The 19309-nt window shown below is 34.3% G+C and overlaps 1 long non-coding RNA gene across 2 annotated transcripts in view; it reads left to right on the top strand.

Moving 5' to 3' along the window:
• The window catches only part of LOC145539143 (uncharacterized), an 88131-nt gene extending 71807 nt beyond the window's left edge, over positions 1-16324 (top strand). For both annotated transcript variants that reach the window (XR_014077606.1, XR_014077605.1), the window contains one exon: positions 16178-16324. This is a non-coding gene — a long non-coding RNA (uncharacterized LOC145539143). The remainder of the gene's footprint in view (positions 1-16177) is intronic.
• The last annotated feature ends 2985 nt before the right edge of the window (positions 16325-19309 follow it).

Below are 19309 nucleotides of genomic sequence, written 5' to 3' on the forward strand. Positions count from 1 at the left end.
GACCACTCTGTCATGATAATGTTACATCCTAGTTGTCTGTGTTAAGGCTGGTCCTTTGAACCACTGAAAAAGTGAAAAATTTCAGCTGAAGGGAATGAACATGAATGAAGGGATGGTTGGAAAAACAAAGGCAGAGCCTCTTCAAGGGACAGTAGACAATTCATTTTGGCAGGAGGGCAGGGAGCATACATGGAAAAAAGGGGATGTCTTGAACTCGATAAGATACAAAGGAGTCATGATGTAGACCAAATTCTATAGGAGTTTGCATTTTTCTGTTTTCCTTTCTTTTTCAAAGTAATACATTTTCCCTGAAGACTTTTGAACATGACCAGATCTATCTATAATTTATAGTGAATGCTTTGTCTTATGTGTGTAGAATGGATCATTTGAGTGAGGGAAAGTGAGGATGGTATTTAGAAGAAAACTTGTTTTTAAAATTTAATTAATTAGTTTTTAACTGTTCTGGCAGAGAAGGCAATGGCACCCCACTCCAGTACTCTTGCCTGGAAAATCCCATGGACGGAGGAGCCTGGTAGGTTGCAGTCCATGGGGTCTTGAAGAGTCGGTCACGACTGAAGCGACTTAGCAGCAGCAGCAGCAGTAACTATTCTGGGTCTTCTTTGCTGTGCACAGGCCTGCCCTAGTAACAGAATGTGGGCTCAATAGTTGTGGTGCATGGGCTTAGATGCTCCACAACATGTGGGATCTTGCTGGACCAGGGATCAAACCAGGATCCCCTGCATTGGCAGATGGATCCTTAACCACAGGACCACCAGGGAAGTATTAAAAGAAAATTCTTGTGTAAGATCTTAGAGAAGCAATAACGACTTCACAAAGATAAGGAAGATCAAGGCTTGGCATGCTATAGGAACTGTTCAGATGAAAGAAGAAATAGAGAAGGAAGAGTTAAAGAGGACTCTAAAGTTTTACCCCTGAGTTAACAGAAAAATGATTTTGTGATGAACAGATTGGGTAAAGCCAAAAGACATCCTTGAGCTCAGGGAATTTATAAAATATATTTCTTCTTAAGAACATGGGCAAGAAGATCTATACTGTTGAGCAAGTTTGCCTTTAGATTTATGGTGGGTTCTTAGCTCCTTTACAATTCTTTAAGCCAATATTAATTTCTGTTTATTCATTAAGCTTCAATACATACAGTCATCTATTTATTCACATATTTCTGTTTTATTTTATTTCAGATGATTTAAACAGATTTGATTTGCAAATGTAAGTGAACCCATGTATTTAATCAAGAATGTGTGAAGACATAATATTGAATTAATGCCCTTTAATGCTAATGTTTAAATATCTGTCTTTTTCAGATATCCTGTATACATATTACCCTTTAACTCTGCCCTAGCAATGATGATTTGCTTTTAAGCATTTTTTATTTTGTATTGGGATATAGCCAATTAACAATGCTGTGATAGTTTCAGGGTAACAGAGAAGGGACTTAGCCATGCATATACATGTGTCCACTCTCCCCCAAACTCCCCTCCCATATGTGCTCCATATAACATTGAGCAGAGTTCTCTGTCTTATACAGTAAGTCCTTGTTTGTTATCCACTTTAAATAAAGCGGTTTAACTTTTTAAGATAAGTTTAGAGCTACATAATGGGTTTCCCTGGTGGCTCAGACAGTAAAGAATTTGTCTGCGATGTGGGAGACCTGGGTTTGATCCCTGGATTGGGAATATCCTCTGGAAAAGGGAATGGCTCTCTACTTCAGTATTTTTGCCTGGAGCATTCCATGGACAGAGGAGCCTGGCAGGCTATACTCCATGGGGTTGCAGAGACCGACACAATTGAGTGACTAACACACACACACACACACACCCCTACATAAATGTCACAGGATAGTACATAGATTTTCCGTATATCCTTGACCCTCCTTCCTTTAACATTAATATCTTATATATCTGGAGTTCAATTATCAAAACCAAGAAACTAACATTTGTATTGATGATTGATTTTAATGCTATTAGTCTCTCAATAATTTTTATAAAAAAGTAAAATATATATAAAATGAAGGATATTATAACCTACTATTTATATGCTCTGAATGCTATTTTAAACTTTTAACAATGAGAGCCCATATGATGAACTATACACTGTTAGCCAATAGTTATGAGCATAACCTACCGCAAATGATCCTAACACTCTCTTATGGACACCATTTATGCTATTTATTTAGGGTTCCAGCAAACAATTTTGACCTATTGTAGCTGACATGTTGCTATTGTTGTTATTGAGTCGCTAAGTTGTTTCTAACACTCTGAAACCTGCCAGACTCCTCTATCTGTGGAATTTCCCAGGCAAGTATACTGGGTAGGCTGCCATTTTCTTCTCCAGGGGATCTTTTCAACCCATGGATTGAACCTGTGTCTTCTGCATTTGGAGGTGGGTTCTTTACCAGGGAAGCCCCTTTCACTGACATAAATGTTTGCAAATAACAAAAGTTTACAAAAAAAATAAAGTTAAAAAAAGAAAAAGAACACTGTGGGTACTGTTGGATATAAAATGTCAAGTTTAGGAGTGACAGACAACAGCATCAAGGAGATGGTTTAGACAGTGGAAACACATCAGTGGGCAATTAAAGATTTATGGAAATTATGCAATATTATTAAGGGCATTATTCATATCTCTGCAGCCTAGGAGGAGTGGCCAGCAATTTGAGGGGGAAGGAAATGAGATTTATGTTTGTTGAAGACATTTATATTTCTCTAGTAGAATTTTATAAGGGGCTGACTTTTTGGCCTGGAATCAACCTTCTCCAGTAGAAATACTTCCAGCCTTATTTCAGCACCCACCCTTGTTAAATACCCTCATCCACCCAATTGCTCAAGCCAAAAACCCAAAAGTCACCCTGGACTTCTCTTTTTATAATTCCCTAAGTCTGATTCATCAATGAGTGCTATTACTTCTACCTCATAAATGTGTTTTTAAACCATCTCATTCTGTTCATCTCAACTGCTACCACCACAAAATGTGGCTCTGTCCTCTCATACCAGAACTATTGCAATAGCACCCTGACTGTTCTTGGAATTTATCCTTATCCCTCTCTAACCTCTTCCCCACAATCAAGCTGGATTTGTATTTTTAAATCATAAATCTCATCATGTCACTCTTTCCTTAAGATTTTCAAAGTCTTTCCATTGCACCCGGACTGAAAGACCTAAACCACATCCAGCAATGGGATACTATTCAATGCTAAAATGAAATGAGCTATCAAGTCATGAAAAGCCATGGAGGAATCTTAAATGTATATTACTAAGTGAAAGAAGCCAATCTACAAAGGCTATATGCTGTATGATTTCCACTTCATGGTGTTATGGAGAATATTAAGATAAAGAAACAGTGAAAAAAAAAAAAAGAAAGAAAATCAATGGTTGCCAGAAGCTAGGTGTGAATAGATGGAGCTCAGAGGATTTTAGAGTAGTAAAACTCTTCTGTATTTTGATATTCTGATATATATAATAATATGTTGTTGTTGTTGCTTAGTCACTAAGTTGTGTCCAACTTTTTTGTGACCCCATAGACTGTAGTCCACCAGTCTCCTTTGTCCATAATATTTCACAGGCAAGAATACTGGAGTGCGTTGCCATTTTCTTCTCCAGGGGATTTTCTCAACTCAAGGATCAAACCCTCATCTCCTGCATTGGCAGGTGGATTCTTTACTACTGGACCACCAGGGAAGTATCTACCATTATATACATACTGTAGTATCACACAGTATAAGGACTTCCCTCGTGACTCAGTTAGTAAATAATCCACCTGCAGCGTGGGAGACCTGGGTCGATCCCTGAATTGGGAAGATCTCCTCGAGAAAGGAACGGCAACCCACTCTAGTATTCTTGCCTGGAGAATCCCCATGGACAGAGAAGCTTGGTGAGCTACAGTCCATGGGGTCACAAAGAGTTGGACATGACTGAGCCACTAAGCACAGTATCACACATATACTATATATATCATATGTATCATATAATTTCAATGGTGGATACATGTTTTTATATATTCGTCCAAAGCCACAGAATGCTATATACAGTATCACACATATACTATATATATCATATGTATCATATAATTTCAATGGTGGATACATGTTTTTATATATTCGTCCAAAGCCACAGAATGCTCAACACAATGAGTGAATCTTAACGAACTTCAGGTACAATAATTTGTCAATGTAGGTCCATCAATTGTAGAAAGTGTACCACTCTGGTGAGAGAGGTTGATAATGAGGGAAGCTATGAATGTGGGGGCAGACATATTGAGAAGTCTCTGTACCCTCCACTCAATTATGCTGTGACTCTATAACTGATCTAGTAGATTAAGTATTTTTTTATTTGTTTATTTATTTTTTCTTCTTTTTTTTTTTTTATAAATTTATTTATTTTAGTTGAGGGCTAATTACTTTACAATATTGTCATAGTTTTTGCCATACATTGACATGAATCAGCCATGGGTTTACATGTGTTCCCCTTCCTGGACCCCCCACCCACCTCCCTCCCCATCCCATCCCTCTGGGTCTTCCCATTGCCCCGGCCCTGAGCCCTTGTCTCATGCATCGAACATGGAATGGTGTTCTGTTTCACGTATGATAATATACATGTTTCAGTGCTATTCTCCCAGAACGTCCCACCCTCACCTTCTCCCTCAGAGTCCATAAAATTGTTCTATGCATCTGTGTCTCTTATTCTGTCTCACATATAGGGTTATCGTTGCCATAAGTATTTTTTTAAATGTCCTAAAGGCGTTGCATCAGTTGTCTGCTGCCTATCCATCTAAACTCATCTCTCCTTTTGCCCAGAAGAGATCTGCTATAGGTAAGATGTCCATGACCCAGGAAGAAAAAGGGAGAACCTTCTCTTTTTCCCCACCTATGGCTTACGTTGCTCATTCATCATCTTTCTAAGGGCAGTTTCTAAAACATAGTAACAAAGTTGCAGTAGGGAAGAAAACAAGTATCAGAAAGTTCTCATTTGACTGCTGTTGTCTTAAAGTGATTTCCTACTCTCTAAAATGGTAGTTGTCTTAAGCTCTTAAGGTGCTTTTAGATGCACATAGGAGGTCCCCACTGTGGCCATTCAATTGCACTTTCTGTGCATGGACTAATATATTTTTCTCTCTTAGCAGTGTCAATATCAGCTTGCATTTTGGGGGGATCTTTTCCACACAAACTCTGTCATGGCTTCCAACATCCTTCCAGGTGCTACTCTAAGCAGCTGTTCTTCATTTTTCTGTGGGTCATTCTCATGTATTTTTTGCAAGAATGAACTCTGGAAAGTCAAGCACATGTCAACATTATAGGAAGCTCTCCTTTAATCTGACACTAAAGCAACTAGCTCATCCACGTGTGTCATTTATATTGTCCAGGCAGGAGTCAAAGACAATTGAGCTGTGTCTCCCAACTTCAACTCTCCAAGTGTTCCTATGGAAACTCCATCACTAAAATTGATCGGAGGGGTAGACACAATGCTCCTGAAAAATATTTTCAGAAAACCCTCTCACAACTCTAAGCCTTTTCCGTGTGTACAGAGTCACCTACTTTGATGTTCGTATAAGGAGGTCTATCTCACAACTCGCTTTGGATCTACTATCTCATATGTAGTTACCCCAGTAAAAATTTTTTAACGTAGTGCACTGATAGTTACACAAAATAGATAAGATCTTCTATAAAGTGACAAGTTTAACTTTCTGGTTTTTAATTTAATTTGTCAAACTGGTTATTTAAAAGGCATTTTAGTGTGTAAAGAGAAGTATAGATGACTCTTATCAAAAAAGTTTTTAATGGAAACCAAAATATTGAATGCATTTATAAAACTGCACTCGACATTAAGTGAAAAATTCTACAAATAAGTGTATTAAGCATTCCCTGTGGCCTTATTTTCATCTTTTACACAGTTAAATATAAATCTCCAGGAAGGGATGAATCTAGTTATTATTCTTTTAAGAGGTGAAAGATATTTGTTTGGTGAGAAATTCACTAAAGGGAAGCACCAATTAAAAATGCCAACTACAGCACTTCCATGGTAGTTTTAAAGCATGTTGCTATTAATCATGTATTTTAATATCTAGAATTTACAGTCCTGTAATCATTTGTCTTTAAGGGGCTGAAAAAGTACAATAAAACTTGTGATTACAAGTTTTATTACAAGGCAGAAACACCTTGTAATTTAGCTTAATAGTAGTGTTTTATTAATTTCAAAGTTGTGATTTTGGTCATAGATTACTAATATTGATTCCAACTGCTTATCTAATCTTTGGAGCTCCTTTTGGTTTTAATGAATATATTTTATCTTCATCTAATAAATCTAATCAGTTAGAAATTCTTAAAACTGAAATGATATTTTAATTCAACATTCCTGGTTATTGTTCAGTAGAAAATAGTATCGTACGTATTTGTAACATCAAAAGTAATATGTGTTTATTCAATTCATCAGTTGTTAATAAACTTAAAATACCCGATTCAATCTTTTTAATGTGTTGTGATGCCCTTAAGCTTTTCAACTGAATATTTAAATAGCCGATACAGTTAAATATAAAATAATCTCATTGGTAAATTATTTTACCATGTGACTAGTCAAAGGATGCATAGGATGCAGCCATTCTTGGTAGAAAATGTTACCTAGTTTGGCTTCTAGGAGCAAGTACCTTACCTGAGAGCTGAAGCAACCCACATTAGCATTTACTTTTAGGCAGATACTTGTTTAATTAGCTCCAGGGAACAAAAACCATAAATTAATATCCCAAGTGTGCAGTTTTTCAGTTAAGAAGATTTAGGAAGCCTGAATTATTCCCCAGATGATATGGGGTTAGTTTTTGATATTGTTAACAACCACTGCTTAATATATTAAGTTATACTTGATGGTTCCAGAATTACAGATGTTAAAAGTTTTCGTATCTATCATCTCATTCCTGAGAGATTCTATCTCAAGAGGCTCCCACTACCCTGGGAATAAGATCCAAACTCCTCCCCACAGGCCTATTAGCCCTTCAGTGGTGAGTTCCTGCTCCTTCATCCCAGCTGGCCTCAAGTCTGTCCTCCTCTGACCTCTGGCTGTGTTCTAGCAGCCCTGATCTCCATATATTGCTTCCAATATGCTGGGTGTCTTCCTGCCTTGGGTCCCTCACATTCTAGTGGAGAAACCAAATGCTTTTCTTCCCATGGCTTGGTCATTCTCATTTTCTAAATCTCATTTCACCCTTTGCCTCTGGAGACCTTTCCTCTTGACCTTTCCCGACTACTTTCTCTAAGTAGAAGGGCTTCCCAGGTGGCTCAGTGGCTAAGGAATCCGCCTGCCAATGCAGGAGATACAGGAGATGTGGGTTTGATCCCTGGGTTGGGAAGAATCCCTGTGGTAGGAGACGGCAACCCACTCCAGTATTCTTGTCTGGGAAATCCTGAACTCTCTCCTCCTTTTCAGTCTCCTTATTCTACATCATGGCACATAATCACTTTTTAGAAATTTGTAATTATATAATTAGCATCCAGAACATTACTGAATAGATATGCAACAAATATTTGTTGAATGGACAATGTCCTCAAAACCTGGGAAGGCACAAAGGCAATTAAAACATGTTAGTTGGCTGAATCAGTGGATTTAAGACTTGATATAAAATATTGTCAGTATCTATTTCACTTTATAAATTATCTCAGAAATGATTGTTTTGACAACAGACCTCTATTAAATGATCCACAACCCCAAAGAACAGTTGCCAGTTTATTGCAAGTTTTCGAGACTTACCATATTAATCTTTTAAATTACATATAACATTTTTTGGTCAGAAGCTTCCCTGATGGCTCAGACAGTAAAACATCTGCCTGCAATTCAGGAGACCCAGGGTCCATCCCTGGGTTGAGAAGATCCTCTGGAGGAGGGCATGGCAACCCACTCCAGTATTCTTGCCTGGAGAATCCCATGGACAGAAGAACCCGGTGAGCCCCAGTCCATGGGATCACAAACAGTAGGATATAACTGAGCGATTAACATTTCATTTTCATTTTTTTGATCTGAATGGAAGAAATATCACTTTATACAAATACTGTCATGTTCAAATTTTTTTATCAGCTTTTAAGAGTAAAATATAGATGGAAAGTCAGGTTTTTTTTTCCATTTTTAAAACAGTGATTCATAGTCAAATACATACGATTGAGGTATTGTGGCTTTTGATAGTAAAGACTATAATACTCCAAATATCTCAATTTTATTTTTCAAATTAGGTAGAAATTGAGAAGTGTGAGCCAGGGCACTGGGCATCTAGAAACAGATTAGAACTTGAGACTTTACTCTGAGGAATCATATTGGCTGACACATTTTATCCTAAAGTCATAATGACACATATTTTCTTTGACTAGAGGACAGTATAGCTAATAGATTTCATTGCATCTACAGTCCAGATTAACAATAAAAGCATATAAAATTTTTATTGCCCATTTAGGAAATACTATATTTTTATATAATATGATAAATTTATCAGTTTTAGTTCATATTTATTTTTCAAAATGTGATTCAGCCAGTGGAAAAGTAATGGTAAATTATATTACTTAGATTTCTTTAAAATCTCTTCAATACAGAAATTATCATTGGACATACAAAAGCTGAACTTCCATGGACAAATTTTAATGTAAAAAGGAAAAATAAATTACACATTTTAGCCCTATTTGTTTTTCAATTGTTGAAGAAAAATAAAGAAACTAAGAAAATATAGTTAGTGATTCTGATCTTCCTTTAGGAAATCCTGCATTCCAGACAAACTTGGATAGAAAGTGAAAGATGAGCCCATTTGTGAATTGAATATAAAACTTAAAATATAAACTTGAATTGAATATGAAACTTAAAATATTAAATCCCTATTTTAGGGATGCGAGTTTAAAAGCCATAGTTTTTAGGAACTCCCTGTGTGATTTCTCAGGAACATTTAAAAATAACATGTGAATTAAAATCAAAGCTAATAAGCATATGCAGATCAACCCACAGGTGTTTTTAGTTTGCTTGCATGCATTTATTTATTTTTTTAAAAATTATTGGAGTATAGTTGCTTTACAACGTTGTGTTATATTCTACTGTACAGCAAGGTGAATCGACCGTGTGTGTGTGTGTGTGTGTACATTTGTATGTGTTCAGTTGCTCATTCATGGCCCCATGGACTTTAGACCGCTAGTCTCCTCAGCCCATAGAATTTTCCAGACAAAAATAGTGGAGTGGGTTGCCATTTCCTCCTCCAGGAAATCTTCTCGATCCAGGGATCTAACCTGTGTTCCTTGTGTCTCCTGTATTGGCAGGTGGATTCTTTACCACTAGCACCACCTGGGAATCAGCTATATGTATACATATATCCCCTCTTTTTTTTTGGATTTCCTTCCCATTTAGGTCACCACAGAGCACCAACTAGAGTTCCCTGTGCTTTGCAGTAGTTTCTCGTTGGTTATGTATTTTATACATGGTCATCAACAGTGCATATACGACTTACCTGCATTTAAACAAAGTAATTCTTATCTTCTTTTTGTGTTTTAGCCCATTTACTTGAAATGTCTGTTCTAGTTTTTAAGAAACTGTATTATGAATGGCTCAAGCTAACCTTCACTCTAAAATGAATGTGTGTGCCCTAGTCCCTTCTGATGTCTTTCTTCTGAATTGCTATCAGAAAAATGTAGTCTACCTAACTTTTCCCTTCTTGTTTTGAATTTGCTCTAAGTTCATGTGGGCCCAGAGCATGATTTTTGCAAATCATCTTTGGCTGTGGTTCCTGCTCCATCTGAAAAAAGTAGTCTAGCAGGCAGATAAGAAAGAAAGGAGTAGAATTAGATGCTTTCAGTTGCGAAGGCCATAAAGCACAAGAAAGCACAACTCAACAGTAACCCCACTCAAGGCCATTATGATTATCAGAAACTGAGTTCTGTGTTGAAGAAGAATGTCTCCTAGGTAGTGACAGTCTGTCTAGATACTTGAACCTTGGATTCACTGGCCTAAACTTGTTTATGAAAGAAATATGGCACAAAAGATCTTCCTTTCTGGTCAGAAACATTTTATTGTTGTTGCTGTTTTTGTTCAGTTGCTCAGTCATATCTGACTCTTTGTGACCCCTTGGACAGTAATGTGTAGGACCCCTTAAAACATACAAAAGGTATATTCATATCTCAGATTTTATTTACAGACTGTGTTTGAGGAAAGCCCAAGCCTAGGAACTACTTTCTATCATTAGAAAGGGAATTTTATTAACAATAGTGACAATAAAATCATCACTGACTACTGACAGAGAAGCATGTCCTCATAATATTTTGCAGAAAGAAAATTATTGAAACAAAATTTGAGCTATAGTGAAACAAAATTTGAGCTGTGTTTTTTTAAGTGGAGAAAGCTTTCCCAAAGTCCAGAATTCCATGGTCATGTGATTTGCATAAATGACATAGTGTTTTGATTAAAAAACCAAATTATTTTATTTAAATTTGAGTTATCCGTTTTGTATGGAATGGACAGAATATATTTGAATAACAAATACATTTTTAAAATTATATCTGAGACAATTGTAAATAGTGCCCTTCTTGAAGGCATTCATTTATTCTATGTTTGAGGAAATTGGGATATATGTAAATTGCAATGCTTGAAATCGATGTGTAAAAGGAAACTATTCTCATTTATAAAATAAAGGAAAGATAATTTATTCAACTACCATTAATGTTGCTGTACAGGGGCTTATCTTGTGCTTTCAAATAATTTATGAAAGTAAAGATTATCTTAGTTTTGATATTTAAAAACGATTGACATGATGGTTCTGTTATGTGTAAATGGATTGCACAATGGACATATTTCTTTTGTTTACTGAGCTATGCTTTGTGCAAGAGAACTCCTAAAAGCAAATATTTTGATAATTTTGAGGATATGATAAAGTTTATAAGAATTAAGTCTTTTTTTGAGAGATGAGAGGATCCATATGTAATAAGGATCTCATATACTAATTTCAAGGTAGAATTTTTATTGTGCATAATTTTGGGGGAATATTAAAGTGGTTATATAATAATATTTTGCTCATATTAGAGTCAGTGAGAGAGAATCGCTCTTGTAAGTTTTTCATTGTTTAAAAAGAATGATATTTTAATGCAACTTTGACAAAGACTATACTATTAATTTTTCTTGGATCCTATGTTGCAATATCAGTTTAGGCATGTTTGCTTTAAATGACCATGTACACTAATTAGAAAGAAAACAATTCACCAGGAGCTATATCAAATATAGCCTGCAGATGGTTTGAGCTTTTTTCAAGGATCCATATTGTCCTTGGACTTGGCTGTTGTATTATACTTTAAATGGAATTGATTGTGTGGTTGTAATGAAAGTAACAGATTGATTTCTATCCAGTGTTGCAAAGAGTAAATAGAAAAATGTTCCTGTCTTGACCTGCATTCATAACCGATGGGATTTGCTGGCTTTGGACCCAATCCTTAATGAGATAAGATGCAAATGTAATAAACCTGGCTTCAAAGTTTAAGAATCTTTTCAATGCTCATCAGAGCTGTTTCTTTTTGCATTTAGATGTGTTGTATTGATTATATCACAATCACCTAGGATATGTTACTTTCTTTAAATGCTATTCATAATTTATAGTGTAATTAGCATTCATATTTGCCTTTATAAATATACTAAGATTATTGAAGTGTGGGTTATAACATAGTGGTAAACTTTTTAATTGTCCTTAAAATTGAATTACTTCTTTTGGTTATTTAAGTGTATGATGATAGTTTAACCTTGGATTTAACTGATTTTTTTTTTAATAAACATTTTTGGCTGTGGAGTAAATTTTTATATTCTAATATATTAGGCAAGGTGTAATATTAGTATATTTTAGTAATCCATCGTAATAGTATGTTTTCTGAAGGACTATTCCTGCTGAATATTCATTCAGAATTATCACTGTATTATTTATTAAGACATGAAATGCTTGTTTCCAATAGTGAACTCTTAGTCTCTTCCCCTCATTCTTTCCTTGATAATTTAGAGGATAAACAAACATGTGTGCTATAATTTTTGCTCTGGTAGTCAGGATTTTATAAGACTTTTCCCCTATTCACCCTCCATAAATAAAACTGAGGCCCACAAAACATAGAATTGAAAATACGAAGTACAGTTAGGAACTTCACATTGCTATAAATGAAGGAATGCAAAAAAAAGAGGAAAAAAGTAACAATTCATTTCTAAGCAACAGTTTCTTCACAAATTATGTGGCTTTTTTTGGATTTGTTTTATGTTTTGGGTAAAACAGTTTAGTGTAATGATGCTTAGATGAGACAAAACAAAACAAAATTAAAAAAAAAAAAAAACAGCTAACACATTTGACTGCCGATGTTTCTCAGTTGTAGCTTCCAAGCGCTCTCTGTTTTTCCTAGCCCACTTTATACCCTGCAGGTTGTGGCAGACAATTCACAGGAAAAGCTTAGACATCGGGCTTGCACGCTTCTTGACTCCATTTTAAACCTTTTGTTCACACCAGGGTGGCATTTTTTCACACTGCATGTGGCAGTTTTGACTCCTATCCAACTTGTCTTATAAAATCAAAGTCTGTGATTTTTTTTTTTTTTTTTTTTTTTTTTTACATTCACAGGGCTGCTTCCTGAACTGCTACTGCTGTTTGTGTCTTTCCTGGTGATTGGTGCAGAAGTTTATAGCAAAATGTGTTTTAGGGAGGGGGAGGAAGAGGAAAGCAATATGAAAAATGTCCTGGCCTAAAACACAGGAAATACATTTTGAGTAAGACAGAGGTTGACTCTGCAGAGATTGTACATGAAAATCAAATACACTTCCCACTATTTTCATTATTTTTGTGCAGTACTCTGTTGAATATACAGGTTAATTAAAAATGTATTTAATGATATCACTTTCAGGTTGCAAATGCCATTTTTTAAAGAACTATCATGTGATAACAAGAAAAATCTCATTCTCAGATGAATATAATTATTTTCTCATATTATTTTATAATATTCAATGAGTGCGAGTGAATTTTACTTTAAAATGTGATCATTCAACATACCTTACTATTTGATTTTAAGTTCAATCATGAATAAAATTAAACTTCTTTAAAAACATTATGCTATGAAATACAACATTTCAATAATTCCTGTATCAACTTCATCATTCTTAAAATCTTCTTCTTTCCCTTCTGTTTAATTAAAAAATATCACTTTAGTTCCCATTCATCTCCTTCATACTTTCAACTAATAAATTACACAGATATTTCAAATGAATTATATAAAGCCGTATTTATGAAATAACAGCAGCATAACAAAATTTTAGCAAATGCAAAAGGTGTATGCCTTCGCATGTTTCTACAGAGTAGTTATTAGGAAGGATTTGAAAACTACAAGTAGGGAATCTTTGTAGATGATCTGGCAATAATAAATATATACATATACTTGTCCTTTGGAATTCTTATTTGTTTAAAGATTGCCTTCTATTTGTATTAACAAAAGCATATAAAATATTCTGAAAATATTCCCTAGATATGTGATTCATTTCAGCATTATTTTCATAGGGGATATATGAGATTTCAATTTTAATCAACAGATCAATGAGAATATTTTCTGAAATAATACAGTAGTCACTTTCTTTTATTTTTAAATTACTGCATTTTTAACAGTAACAATTCAATCACAACGTAATGGAAATGAAATGAAAATCCAGCTTAATAGAAACAAATATTTAACGCAGCAGTAAGTATTTGGAAATGATGTTAACCAATTGTAAAAGTGAAAGAATCTTATTGCATATTTTCCTAAATTTTTAACTACAAAGCCAACCTAAATAATTGAAGTCACTTTAGTTAATTCAAGTTGTATACTTGATACATTGTAAAGAATCATATTTATTACTTTAAGGAAAAAATATAAAAGCAGTAGCTTTAGATTATAGTTTTTATACTTTCTAGTGAATACCTACATGATTTCAGTGCTTCTGAATTATTCATTACAATATTTGAAATATGGAATGTATCTGTTATATTGAAAAAGATCTCAATTTTGAATTTAGATTTTTCTTTCATTCCTTAGAACAACAAACTATGATTGGCAAGAACATAGCAGAGAAATAGCACTTTATTGTAAGTTCTATAATAGTAGATATGCTAGCAGACAGAACAACCACTTCCTTTTCCTTTTGTATATGGAAAACTACTTTACAACTCCTAGAAAGTATTTGAAATACAGCAAAAAAGAAAAAAAAAATTCAAAAATAAGTAATTTCAAATGATTGCTGTAAATAAAATTCTGTTTAAAACAAAAAAGATGGAATGGATTTAGTAGTCTGGAATTTTCTTGTGATTCACAGATATTGTATCAAGTACAGTTTTTTGTGGTTTTTTTTTGCTTGTCTTTTAGTCAATTTAAAATCTCTCCTCATTAGTAAAAAAAAGAAAGTAAAAATTATTTATACTTGAATATTAAAGTTTTATAAAGATCAAATAAAACCCTGTCATTAAAAACAAAACAAATAACTGAAAGCAAATAAAATATCCAAACAAACACATACTTATTTAATTGACATTTAGTGTTAAGCCCTAATTTAAAGCCTGATAGCATCTGGAAATCTAATAAACCATTTGAAATTAAGAATATGAAAAAGACAAAAATAATCATTTAAGGAAATTAAAGCTTATGAAATAAAATTTACCTACTTTTGCAGTTCATATGTTTGCTGAAAACACTTTTGACTATTTCATGTGCATGCCAAATAATGTAGAAATATATTTAACTCATTTTTCATTATCTGGCATAGAAAATTCCAACTTTTATTACTTTAAGTTTCCTATTTCCTACCCTCCCCACCTACTCCTTCCGATTCTTCAGACTCTCTTCTGTCCAGCATTTCTTCTATTTGAGGTGAACAAAATAAGACCCCTAAACAGACACACACGAAATAACCACCATCCAGCTGAAGAGAAATAGGCTTTCTGCCTTTAGCCTGTCCTTATATGTTAATAAAATCAGCTCATACATTCTGCCACCAAATTCAGCTTGGAAATAATCTTCTGCTACTTAAGGTTGGATGAAAAGAGTGTTCATTGTGAATTATGTTTCATCTGTCACAATAACCTTCTTTATTCTGTCATGGACCTCCCCTTTGCCTGTGGCAATTAGAGAAAATAGGTATGCCTTGAAGTATGGGATAGTGGTTTCTTAAAACAAAACAAAACAAAAACTGATACACATAGACAATGCTTACTAAGCAATATATTGAAAAAAACCATATCAAACATTTTAATTCTGATTTTTTTTAAAGAATCAGTAAAATAATATGTTTTATAATGAGCAGGTGGGATTATGGTCATCCGTTATTCTTAACATCAATTTTTGATGAAAAACAATGAATTACAATAGTATTAAAAATTAAATGTCAACAACATATTTTCATATTGCATACTTTCTAATTAAATCATGCCATAAGGTACGTATTATAAATATATGGTATTATTTATCATAACAAATGAGAGTAATACATTTATGTGCCTTTAAGTATATTTAAATATTCCAGACTAACACCTTCACAATTTTTTAAAAGGGGAAAAACAAAGAAAAAATTCCTTCACATAGTTTATCAAACATTTCGTTTAACTCAAAATCAATATGATTATTTGATTTACTTACTCTTACAAATCACTGAAATTACCTTGAGGCAGTTCAAGTTCACCTTTCTGAAATTAAATCTGTTAAATGATAAACATCATCTAACCATCTTCTTAAAAAGATACCTCAACTTTCTGGCTTAACAGGATACAATTATACCACTTCTAGTTACAAATGAGTTAAACTAGATCGTAAAAAGCTACAAAAGACAAAAACCAAAAACCAAAATATAGTTGACAAAAAAGAAAATGTTCCTTCTGTTACAAAAGAAAGTCACTGCTGATGAAGTAATTCGGTCATCCTAACAGTTGGATGAAATAAAAACACACAAACAATTTCAGCTAACACAAAATTCATAGTCTGAAGGAAAAAAATCTTGAGACTAAAAGGAAAACCTTTTTTGGCCCACTGCACAGGTTGGGCACAAAAGTGCTTGCTAAGCTATCTATTTCACACATGCAACGACAGAAGGTTCGATATTCATTCGATCGATGAGTGAAAAGGCACAATGGCAAAATCAGACAGACTTCTTTTCAAATACAGATCTCCAATGTCCCCCTACAGTCTACAGATGCACGGCTGGTGGTGTGGCTCAGACGGAGCAAGGGTTACATCAAGGCTGTTCTCTGGACCGTGCAAACAGTCTAGACCAATGACCTGCAGCATCATGCCCTTTGAAGAAGAGGCAAGTTCGGTCATGATGAAGAAAAATCAAGGCGTACCCCTTTTAACAATAGGGAGCAGCTCGAGGCTGCAAAGAGGTAAGCAGGGGTAAGAAGAAAACGGCATCTGCTTCCATGGTTACAGGCCAACTATGAGAACCTTGCTTTTCAAGGGAGCCTGTTCTCAGGCTCCCTCACGGGGTATGTCATGCTTTATAAGCAAAGGCAGGTTGAGCTGAAATCCGCATAGTTATTTCAGAGTAAAATGATACGGGGCACATGGCTGGCAGAAATAAAAAAAAAAAAGTCACGTGACTATTAAGAACCAGACTTGGGCTATTTCAGAATATTTTTTTTTTCTTAAACCAGTTTAAGAAAAGACAGTAAATTTGTGTAAAATGAAGAGCCATGATAAACATGATTTTCATTTCTCAGGGTTTTATGTGAGCAGAGGTCAAGGGTCAAGATAATACCTCCCATTCCATGGCAGGATCATGAAGCCTATTGTTAGTATTACTTTATGATGGATAGCATTTAAAAATATTTCCATGTTTTGCTGGACTATAGGATGAATATATGCTCTTGTGAATCTCTCAGTCCTGATTCTCTTTGATTTCCTGCCCTGGATCTTCCCTTGTTTATGTTCATTTCCATGGTTAGATCTCATGAGGAAAGGTAGGAGATTTGGTAAGAAACTTCCTTGGTGTGGAAGTGAAAGCTAAGAAAGTGTGGAGTTTCCTCTGCCTTTTGAAAGATGCTTATAGTGAATTCAGATCTATGCCAAAATTATGAGCCTCTGAGCGTAGTTCTCTTTCTAATTCATGTATTTATATTTTATTGATTGCTTGATACTTTGATGAACGTATAGACTTTTTTTCCTTTTCTGTGAAATGTTAAGTTGTTAAAGTTGAATTTTGTGATACAATGTATTAGCAGCTAAAGCTATTTGGATAAAAAGTTGACAAATATAAAGTGCAGCTTATTCTGTATTATTAAGGATCAGTCTACTATAAGTTACAAAAATGTAGCCATAATATAGATAGGTAAAACGTTCCTACAACAATGTACCATAACTGAATATTAGAAAAGTTCATATTTGGCTTTCTTCCAATGATGGACAATTAACTCTAGATATTCCATGCAGTTTATACTTGGAGCAATTTTTAAGTGTATTGTTAAAATTAAGGAATAAAGAAAGTAAAGAAGGTTCCAAAAGGCAAAGTATAAAACAACTTTCATTAAATTTAATTTTCAGAAGTTATGTTTGTTACTATAAATGAGCACCATATGGCTTGTTGTATGTAACTAGTCATTCAAATACCTACTTTGAAGGAAAATTACCCTGTAGCATTACAAAAGCAATTAAGTGTTGGTGACCATGATAGCAACAATTTTGTACTCTCAGTTGAGAAATCAGAGGGTAATTTTGTGATGTGTTCCTTCATGGTGATGGTGTGTTTTGAGCTAGGTTCATGGCTAAAGGTATGCATTTGGTTTTGTTTCTTTCAGTGTGATAAGAAACATTTATTTCTATGCTTGCATGGTAAGGGAGACTCATAGGATAAAAAAATGAACTACTGAAGTGTTACTCTTTTAGTATGTAATACTTCATACACAATTATAAGCAGTGAACACATTATCTTAAAGAAGTCATGTTGTAGTTTCTTTAAATAATTCACATGCTGCTAAGGTAATTCAACATCAGAGTTTCTTTGATGAAACAGCAGATCATACTTGCTGCCAAAGGTCAAGTGCCAGCTATTTCTTCTGTGGAAAATCTACCTCTCAATCCTCTAAAGGAAAAAAAAGCAAAAGCAAATGCACTAAGGTTTATGTATTGCATGATAATTTGTGGGATGTGGTTCAAGGAAAGAGAGGCTATTGCAACAAATCTGTTTCAAAATAGATAGCTGAACTCTTGGGGTTCTTTTTACTGTTAACATTCAACCATTAGTCTTGCTCTTTTGTTTTTCAAAACATACTCAATTTTATGAATATTTATGTGTATACATAAATTACACTAACTTGCCAAATGTAGATATAGGTTAAACACTCAGAGACATTCTCATAGACTCAGATGGATAGTTACTAAAATGCTATTGCTTTAACATATTAATATGCAGACAGATATTTAATACTGAGTACTTGTGGGGAAAATAACAGCCTCTTTCCTTAAGAAAGATTATATATGAAGTATTAAGTAGCTGAGTAATGTGTCCATACTACCTGTATTTTACAACAAAATTCCACTCATGTAAGAAGATGTATTAGATTTAAACATTCCTTAGAATTAAACATTAGAATGTTTAGTATATTTTTCCCTCCCCACTATAAAATAAAAAAACAGAAGGACTAAAATTGGCCTTGCCTAATTGGCCTCCCAGGCAGTTCAGTGGTAAATAACCCATCTGCCAATGCAGGAGACACGAGTTTGATCCCTGGGTTTTAAGATCCCCTGGAAGAGGAAGATACGCCAACCCACTCTAGTATTCTTGCCTGGAAAAATCCCATGGACAGAGGAAACTGGCAGGCTACAGTTCATCAGGTCCCAAAGAGTCCAACACTACTGAGTCACTGAGCACACAAGCACACACAATGGAGACTCTCTCATATAAGAGAGATAAAAGCACTGAAATTTTCAAGGTCTTGATGTCTAATAGTGCATTGAATATAGTAGATGCTCAATAAAATATCTCTATTAAATAAATAAGTCTGTAATTGCACTAAAGAATCAATTACCTAAATATAATTCAATCTCATGAAATGTAGGACGGAATCTTCTCTAGTTATCAATACTTGTGTATCTTTTCTTACCTTTTTCTCTAGACCTTTCTATATAAATAAGTGTCACTGATTTATGATTACTGAAAGCCCATAATGTATGCAGTGAGACTTGAAGTGTATAATCAGAGCCACACTTCCCTAATAGGATTTGATGAAACACTATTTTTCTGAAAGATATTCTGGAACCAAAAAAAAAAAATCCATAAGTCAAATAATTATGAGAGGGATATTATATTAAACAATCTTAAAT

This window comes from Giraffa tippelskirchi, chromosome 2 (genome assembly GCF_054371585.1).
Source record: "Giraffa tippelskirchi isolate mGirTip1 chromosome 2, T2T-mGirTip1v1.2.pri, whole genome shotgun sequence".
NCBI lineage: Eukaryota > Metazoa > Chordata > Mammalia > Artiodactyla > Giraffidae > Giraffa > Giraffa tippelskirchi.